Source organism: Salvelinus sp. IW2-2015, unplaced genomic scaffold (genome assembly GCF_002910315.2).
Source record: "Salvelinus sp. IW2-2015 unplaced genomic scaffold, ASM291031v2 Un_scaffold83, whole genome shotgun sequence".
NCBI lineage: Eukaryota > Metazoa > Chordata > Actinopteri > Salmoniformes > Salmonidae > Salvelinus > Salvelinus sp. IW2-2015.
The window spans coordinates 4,430,855-4,439,296 of NW_019942514.1; the positions used below are offsets into that span (position 1 = coordinate 4,430,855).

At 45.9% G+C, this 8,442-nt stretch overlaps 1 long non-coding RNA gene across 2 annotated transcripts in view; it reads right to left on the reverse strand.

Annotated features, from left to right (window-relative positions):
* The window catches only part of LOC112068120 (uncharacterized), a 22,358-nt gene extending 14,327 nt beyond the window's left edge, over positions 1-8,031 (reverse strand). For both annotated transcript variants that reach the window (XR_011475108.1, XR_002893514.2), the window contains exons 1-2: positions 7,941-8,031; positions 7,441-7,565 (exon numbers count right to left, since the gene is read on the reverse strand). This is a non-coding gene — a long non-coding RNA (uncharacterized lncRNA). The remainder of the gene's footprint in view (positions 1-7,440; positions 7,566-7,940) is intronic.
* Between the last annotated feature and the right edge of the window lie 411 nt (positions 8,032-8,442).

Consider the following 8,442-nt stretch of genomic DNA (forward strand, 5'->3'; position numbering starts at 1 on the left):
CCATCTAGACACCGTTGCCCCTAGAGCACACAAAAAACTATACATACCTCGGCCAACATCAGCACCACAGGTAACTTCCACAAAGCTGTGAACGATCTGAGAGACAAGGCAAGAAGGCCTTCTATGCCATCAAAAGAACATAAATTTCAACATACCAATTAGGATCTGGCTAAAAATACTTGAATCAGTCATAGAGGCCCATTGCCCTTTATGGTTGTGAGGTCTGGGGTCCGCTCACCAACCAAGATTTCACAAAATGGGACAAACACCAAATTGAGACTCGCATGCAGAATTCTGCAAAAATATCCTCTGTGTACAACGTAGAACACCAAATAATGCATGCAGAGCAGAATTAGGCCGATATCCACTAATTATCAAAATCCAGAAAAGAGCCGTTAAATTCTACAACCACCTAAAAGGAAGCGATTCCCAAACCTTCCATAACAAAGCCATCACCTACAGAGAGATGAACCTGGAGAAGAGTCCCTAAGCAAGCTGGTCCTAGGGCTCTGTTCACAACACAAACACACCCCACAGAGCCCCAGGACAACAGCAATTAGACCCAACCAAATCATGAGAAAACAAAAAGATAATTACTTGACACATGGAAAGAATTAACAAAAAAACAGAGCAAACTAGAATGCTATTTGGCCCTAAACAGAGAGTACACAGTGGCAGAATACCTGACCACTGTGACTGACCCAAACTTAAGGAAAGCTTTGACTATGTACAGACTCAGTAGGCATAGCCTTGCTATTGAGAAAGGCCGCCGTAGCAGACATGGCTCTCAAGAGAAGACAGGCTATGTGCACACTGCCCACAAAATGAGGTGGAAACTGAGCTGCACTTCCTAACCTCCCTGCCCAATGTATGACCATATTAGAGAGACATATTTCCCTCAGATTACACAGATCCACAAAGAATTTGAAAACAAATCCAATTTTGATAAACTCCCATATCTACTGGAGAAATTCCACAGTGTGCCATCACAGCAGCAAGATTTGTGACCTGTTGCCACAAGAAAAGGGCAACCAGTGAAGAACAAACACCATGTAAATACAACCCATATTTATGCTTATTTATTAACTTGTGTGCTTTAACCATTTGAACATTGTTACAACACTGTATATACAGTGGGGAGAACAAGTATTTGATACACTGCCGATTTTGCAGGTTTTCTACTTACAAAGCATGTAAGGTCTGTCATTTTATCATTAGTACACTTCAATCTTGAGAGACGGAATCTAAAAACAAAAATCCAATAATCACATTGTAGGATTTTTAAGTAATTAATTTGCATTTTATTGCATGACATAAGATTTGATCACCTACCGACCAGTAAGAATTCCGGCTCTCACAGACCGTTTAGTTTTTCTTTAAGAACCCACCTGTTCTCCACTCATTACCTGTATTAACTGCACCTGTTTGAGCTCGTTACCTGTTATAAAGACACCTGTCCACACACTCAAATCAAACAGACTCCAACCTCTCCACAATAGCCAAAGCCAGAGAGATGTGTAAGGACATCAGGGTAATTGTAGACCTGCACAAGGCTGGGATGGGCTACAGGACAATAGGCAAGCAGCTTGTGTGAAGAAGGCAACAACTGTTGGCGCAATTATTCGAAAATGGAAGAAGTTCAAGATGACGGTCAATCACCTCGGTCTGGGCTCCATGCAAGATCTCACCTCGTGGGGCATCAATGATCATGAGGAAGGTGAGGGATCAGCCCAGAACTACACGGCAGGACCTGGTCAATGACCTGAAGAGAGCTGGGATCACAGTCTCAAAGAAAACCATTAGTACACACTACGCCGCCATGGATAAAATCCTGCAGTGCACGCAAGGTCCCTTGCTCAAGCCAGCGCATGTCCAGCCCGTCTGAGTTTGCCAATGACCCTCTGGATGATCCAGAGGAGGAGTGGGGAGAAGGTCATGTGGTCTGATGAGACAAAAATTGAGCTTTTTGGTCTAAACTCCACTCGCCGTTTTGGAGGAAGAGAAGGATGAGTACAACCCCAAGAACACCATCCCAACCGTGAAGCATGGGGTGGAACATCATTCTTTGGGGATGCTTTTCTGCAAAGGGGACAGGACGACTGCACCGTATTGAGGGAGGATGTATGGGGCCATGTATCGCGAGATCTTGGCAACAACCTCCTTCCCTCAGTAAGAGCATTGAAGATGGGTCGTGGCTGGGTCTTCCAGCATGACAACGACCCGAAACACACAGCCAGGGCAACTAAGGAGTGGCTCCGTAAAGAAGCATCTCAAGTCCTGGAGTGGCCTAGCCAGTCTCCAGACCTGAACCCAATAGAAAATCTTTGGAGGGAGCTGAAAGTCCGTATTGCCCAGCGAACAGCCCCGAAACCTGAAGGATCTGGAGAAGGTCTGTATGGAGGAGTGGGCCAAAATCCCTGCTGCAGTGTGTGCAAACCTGGTCAAGAACTACAGGAAACGTATGATCTCTGTAATTGCAAACAAAGGTTTCTGTACCAAATATTAAGTTCTGCTTTTCTGATGTATCAAATACTTATGTCATGCAATAAAATGCAATTTAATTACTTAAAAATCATACAATGTGATTTTCTGGATTTTTGTTTGTTGATGTTTTTCTCATCCTTTGCTCTCCTTATTTATCTTTCCCCTCTCTCTCTACTTATATCCGTACATCTTAAATACAATGGGATCTTTCATTAAAAACACCTGTATAGACTGAGAAAACAAGCAGGTCTATGCTATCTGATGGATCTACCATCCCAGTGTCCCTGCACATACTCTGTTCCAAGACAATCAAACTGAGTGCACTACATTTCCTGCCTATAGTTCCCATGGGTGGGAAGGTAACCAGCAATATCCAATATCAAACCTCTGTAGCCCATGTGAAGTCCACAGTCTATCGTCCTGTTTGAATACATAAACTGCGTCCTTTCTAACTCCCTTCCTTGAAGTAATCACTGATCTGACATGACTAGATAGGTGTAAGCAAGCTTTCCACTGCAATGCTTACACCAATTATTTAATGTCAGATCAGTGATTACTTCAAGGAAGGGATGACAGATTGCATTTTATAAGTCTTCCAACAGGGCCTATATATATAATGCTCGGAACTCTCCCTTGATGCGTACAGAAGGCTGGATGTCTCATGTTGGTTCACGTTGTGTTTCCATCATGAGCGAAAGCAATACTTGTGTGGTGCAATCACAGTGTAATATGATAGCTGACTAACACGTTAGCCATCGCTTGGTTGATAGGGCAGTCGCCACAGCGTCTGTGCTCAGGCACGTACACACAAGCACGCGTGCACCCACACACACACACATTTGAGTGCACCACACACGCACACAGACCTCGCCCCCGGTGATATTGAGAAGCCATGTCGCGGGCTGTTCACATGTTTTGACGAGGAGGGTCCGTGTCACGACTGGTTCACGTGTTGTTTTGATCCCAACTGTCGGGGCCCAGTGAGCTAGCACAAGCACAGCTGGCCAGGGTGGCTGAGAGTGGGTACACAGGGAGTTGAAGGACATGGATCCCTGCCAACGCATTTTATACATAGCACACATAGTACAGCTGAGAATTAGGGATAGGGGGCCCTTGCTCCACCACCACAGCCCACCTCCTCCATCTGCCTGCCTAGTGCTGCCTAGGGCTGCCTGTCTCTGGCTTCGCCTCCACATAGCCAGCTTTCTGACAGCCCTGTACCAAGCTACTCCCCTCCCTATCCCCCTGCTACCGCTTCACTCTGCTTTGCTTTGGTTTGCTCTTTTTCTTTAATGACAGGAACACAGTAGTGTGAAGGCTCACTGTATTTCTTAGGGATGTCAAAGTAATGGGAGATCACCAAGCTTTTACAATCGTTGAGGGGAAGACATATTTTCTCCCGGTGGATAATTTAGTTCCAGTTCAGAAAGGAAAGAACCAAGAAGAGGTCACAAGTCTCAATGCGGTAATAATTAGTAACTTCCTCTCCGTGTTTGCATTTACAAAGATACAAAGCTCTCCCTCGCCCTCTATTTGGCAAATCTGACAAAGCAAGCAAAAACTAAAGGAAGTGGTCAGATGACGCAGATGCTAAGCTACAGGACTGTTTTGCTAGCAGAGACTGGAATATGTTCTGGGATTCTTCCGATGGCATTGAGGAGTACACCACATCAGTCACTGGCTTCATCAATAAGTGCATCGATGACGTCATCTCCACAGTGACCGTACGTACATACCCCAACCAGAAGCCATGGATTACAGGCAACATCCGCACTGAGCTAAAGGGTAGAGCTGCCACTTTCAAGGAGCGGAACTCTAACCCGGACGCTTATAAGAAATCCCTCTATGCCCTCCGATGAACCATCAAACAGGCAAAGCGTTAACACAGGACTAAAATCGAATCGTACTACACCGGCTCCGACACTCGTCGGATGTGACAGGGCTTGCAAACTATTGCAGACAACAAAGGGAAGCACAGCTGGGACCTGCCCAGTGACACAAGCATACTCTATGCGCGCTTCGAGGCAAGCAACACTGAAGCATAAATGAGCGCAACAGCTGTTCCGGACGACTGTGTGATCACGCTCTCTGTAGCCGATTTGAGTAAAACCTTTAAACAGGTCAACATTCACAAGGCCGCAGGGCCAGACGGATTACTAGGACGTGTACTCTGAGCATTCGCTGACCAACGGGCAAGTGTCTTCACTGACATTTTCAACCTGTCCCTGACCGAGTCTGTAATACATATTTCAAGCAGACCACCATAGTCCCTGTGCACAAGAACACAAAGGCAACCTGCCCAAATTACTACAGACCCGTAGCACTCAAGTCCGTAGTCATGAAGTATTTTGAAAGGCTGGTCATGGCTCACATCAACACCATTATCCAAGAAACCCTAGACCCACTCCAATCTGCATACCACCCCAACAGATCCACAGATGATGAAATCACTATTGCACTCTAAACTGCCCTTTCCCACATGGACAAAAAGGAACACCTACGTGAGAATGCTATTCATTGACTACAGCTCAGCATTTAACACCATAGTGCCCTCAAAGCTCATCACTAAGCTAAGGACCCTGGGACTAAACACCTCCCTCTGCAACTGGATCCTGGACTTCCTGACGGGCCACTCCCAGGTGGTAAGGGTAGGTAACAACACATCTTCTATGCTGATCCTCAACACTGGGGCCCATCAGGGGTGTATGCTTAGTCCCCTCCTGTAATCCCTGTTCACCCATGACTGTATGGCCAAGCACGACTCCAATACCATCATGAAATTTCCAGATGACACAATTGTCGGCCTGATCACCGACAACGATGAGACAGCCTATAGCAGGCCTGGGCAATTCCAGTTCTCGGGGCCTGATTGGTGTGTTAGCTGGGGCTGGGGCAAAATATGACACCAATCAGGTCCCTGAGGACTGGAGTTGCACAGGCCTGGTATATAGGGAGGAGGTCAGAGGCCTGGCAGTGTGGTGCCAGGATAACAACATCTCCCCTCGACGTGATCAAACAAAGGAGATGATTGGGGACTACAGGAAAAGGAGGGCCGGGCATGCCTCCATTCTCATGGACGGGGCTGTAGTGGAGCAGGTTGAGAGCTTCAAATTCCTTGGTATCCACATCACCAAGCCAGTCGTGACGACGGCACGACAACGCCTAATCCCCCTCATATGAGACTGAAAAGATTTGGCATGGGTCCACATATCCTCAAAAAGTTCCACAGTTGCACTACCCCCAAGCCATAAGACTCCTGAACAGCTATTCAAATGGCTACCCCCCCCATTTTTACACTGCTGCCACTCTCTGTTTATTATCGATGCATAGTCCCTTCACCCCTACCTACATGTACTACCTCGACTAACCTGTGCCCCAACACATTGACTCTGTACCGGTACATCGAGTACACATTTTATTGTTGCCCTTTAATTATTTGTTTTTTAAATGTGTATTTGATTTGATTTTTTGATTTGATTAGATTTTTTATTTATTGTTTATTCAGTAAATACTTTCTTAACGCTTATTTTTTAAATGCTTACTCAACGTAAGTAAGCATTTAACTGTAAGGTCTACTACACCTGTTGTATTCGGCGCATGTGACAAATAACATTTGATTTGATTTGATTTAGCTTCCCCTCTCTTGCTTTTTTTTTGCCATTTATCTCTCTCTATCTGGGCTCGTAACATGTTTTGGTAGTTAACAACAACTTTGGAATTGGGCATCCGTCTCAACTCGCCCCTCATTCTACTCTCCTCCCCAGGTTATAAATCATACATCCTGTTTCTTCCCAGCCAAAACAAGCAACAGGAATGGATAAGCAACGGCCAAAACGAATATGGCACCGCGTTAGTTTCATCGCACTCTTTAATCGGAACAGTTGGCAATGTAAAAGTCAACGTCAGCCCTTGTCAGGTATCACTAATCAGCCGTGAGGCGATAACGTTCAGCGAGAGTCCTCCGGTCCTCCTTTCATCCTTCCCAAAAGCCGCTATAAATAAAAGCAGGTTACCAAGTATGGGCTGACTGACGACTGACTCATGCACATTCTCTGTGCTGCGACTGGCCTAGCTTCCCTTATAGCTGTCATGAAAAGCCCCTTTATATCATCTTAGCGTGCCGCCAGAGCTACAGGAGTTACCGCTCAAGACACCCCCAGTCAGCCGCCAGTGATATCTATGATGGCCCTAGATCCTGTATGGGGAAAAGGGTGGTGGGTGGTTTTCTCCTTTATCTCTCTTCACGCTAAGTGCCACGCGGCCTTAATACGGCTAATTAAACGTTTTAATCAAGGAATGCGTCGGTATTAATACCGATCATTGGCTGGGGAGAGAGTGTTAGCCCTCTCCTGATCATTCCTGCTCCGCCAGAGCTGTCACTCTCCACTTTCCAACCGCAGTCATCCCATCAGCCACTGCTGCTGCTGTATGCCGCTGGGTGGGAAGACCAGTAAAAAGCAAGCTAAAGCATCCTCAGACTTATAATTAATCTCTTGTCGACTTCTATTGACACATCCACTCTCTGATTAAATAATTACCTAAGCGCCATAAGCCGCTCTGATTGAGTCATAAGCCTGAATGGGCTGTTACATGCAATGGTCACCTCCTTGGGTATGATAAGCTCATCGTTTGCATGCCAGGCAGGACAGAGCTGCTCTCTCTCTCTCTCCATCTGTCTTCTCTGGTTTCGGGGGTCTGCAGTTTTGGGTTGCAGTGTTGTTGTTTATACCTCCTCTACAAGATCTTACTTGACTCAGACACGCACACGGACACACACACACACACAGACACACAGACATACACACACACACCCTCCCCAACCAAACACATTCCGGAACCTGTCACCGGAGTCACACCCCATCTGAACCTCCTCTGCCCTCCTGACCCCTTGACAGGTACATGGTGGAACTCTGAGAGAGAGAGGAGAGATCTGGGATGGGCCCTCTCCAAAGGTACCTGTCTACTCCTTCTGATTCCTCTTGGCTCCTGGGGACGTCTCAGCCTCCAGCATGCCTCTCCCAGGAAGCCATAACTCTCCTTTTCAGGAAGTGAGCTGTGCATGGAGTGCTCTCCGCATCTGTCTGGGAGAGAAACGGGGGAACAAGAGGTCAGACAAGCCTGGGACCACTTCTACCATGCATGATGGATGACGGCTAGCATGTGCTTGAATATTTACATTTGTCTAAAGGTGATGCAAATAGGGAAAAACTAAGTTGAGACAGAGAGTGCTATGTTTGTCTGACAACAAAGGTTGCCTCACAAACAGTTAGGCATTGTGCCAATCTTGAACATAAAAAAAACATGATTGGTACACCTTAGTTAATCATTTGCATGGAGGCATTGATTTAATCAAGGACCACCATTTTGTAATTGTAAGTGTATTCATACTATGACTACAAACACCAGGATGCTTTATCCGTCACTGTACTATTAAAACGTTCTGCTTTTTAACAAACCTGTTTTTCTACACATCTCTTCCTGATGGATCATACAGTATATGGATCCTATATCCCCTCTCTAGTATCTGTTGGAGCCTTGGAGGAGCCCTGAAACAACATGTCATATAGGAATATTAACAATATGCTTTCACAAAGCTGTGTTAAAAGCTTTGGGGGCGATCCCTGTAAACTCTCCCAACAATTATAGGCATTTAATTAAGAGGTTGTTTCTAATTTCAATGAGATGAAATTAGCACGTGTGACGCAATTGTTAAATCATGGCCAGTGGCGCCGGCCAAGAGATAGAGATGAATTGGAGTGGGTTGGACAGTCACTTGATAATTTTGACAATGGGGTTGGGGGTATCATCCATCACTGAAGCGGCGTACATTAAAGTTTTGACAGGTAGAGGTCATTGCAATGGGGCAGAAGCCAGAGGAGATGGAGGCCTTTAATTCGGGTAATGAAGAGTTAACCATCTTAGCAGAGCGAGGAGAAGCAGTAAATGGGCAAGCCAATT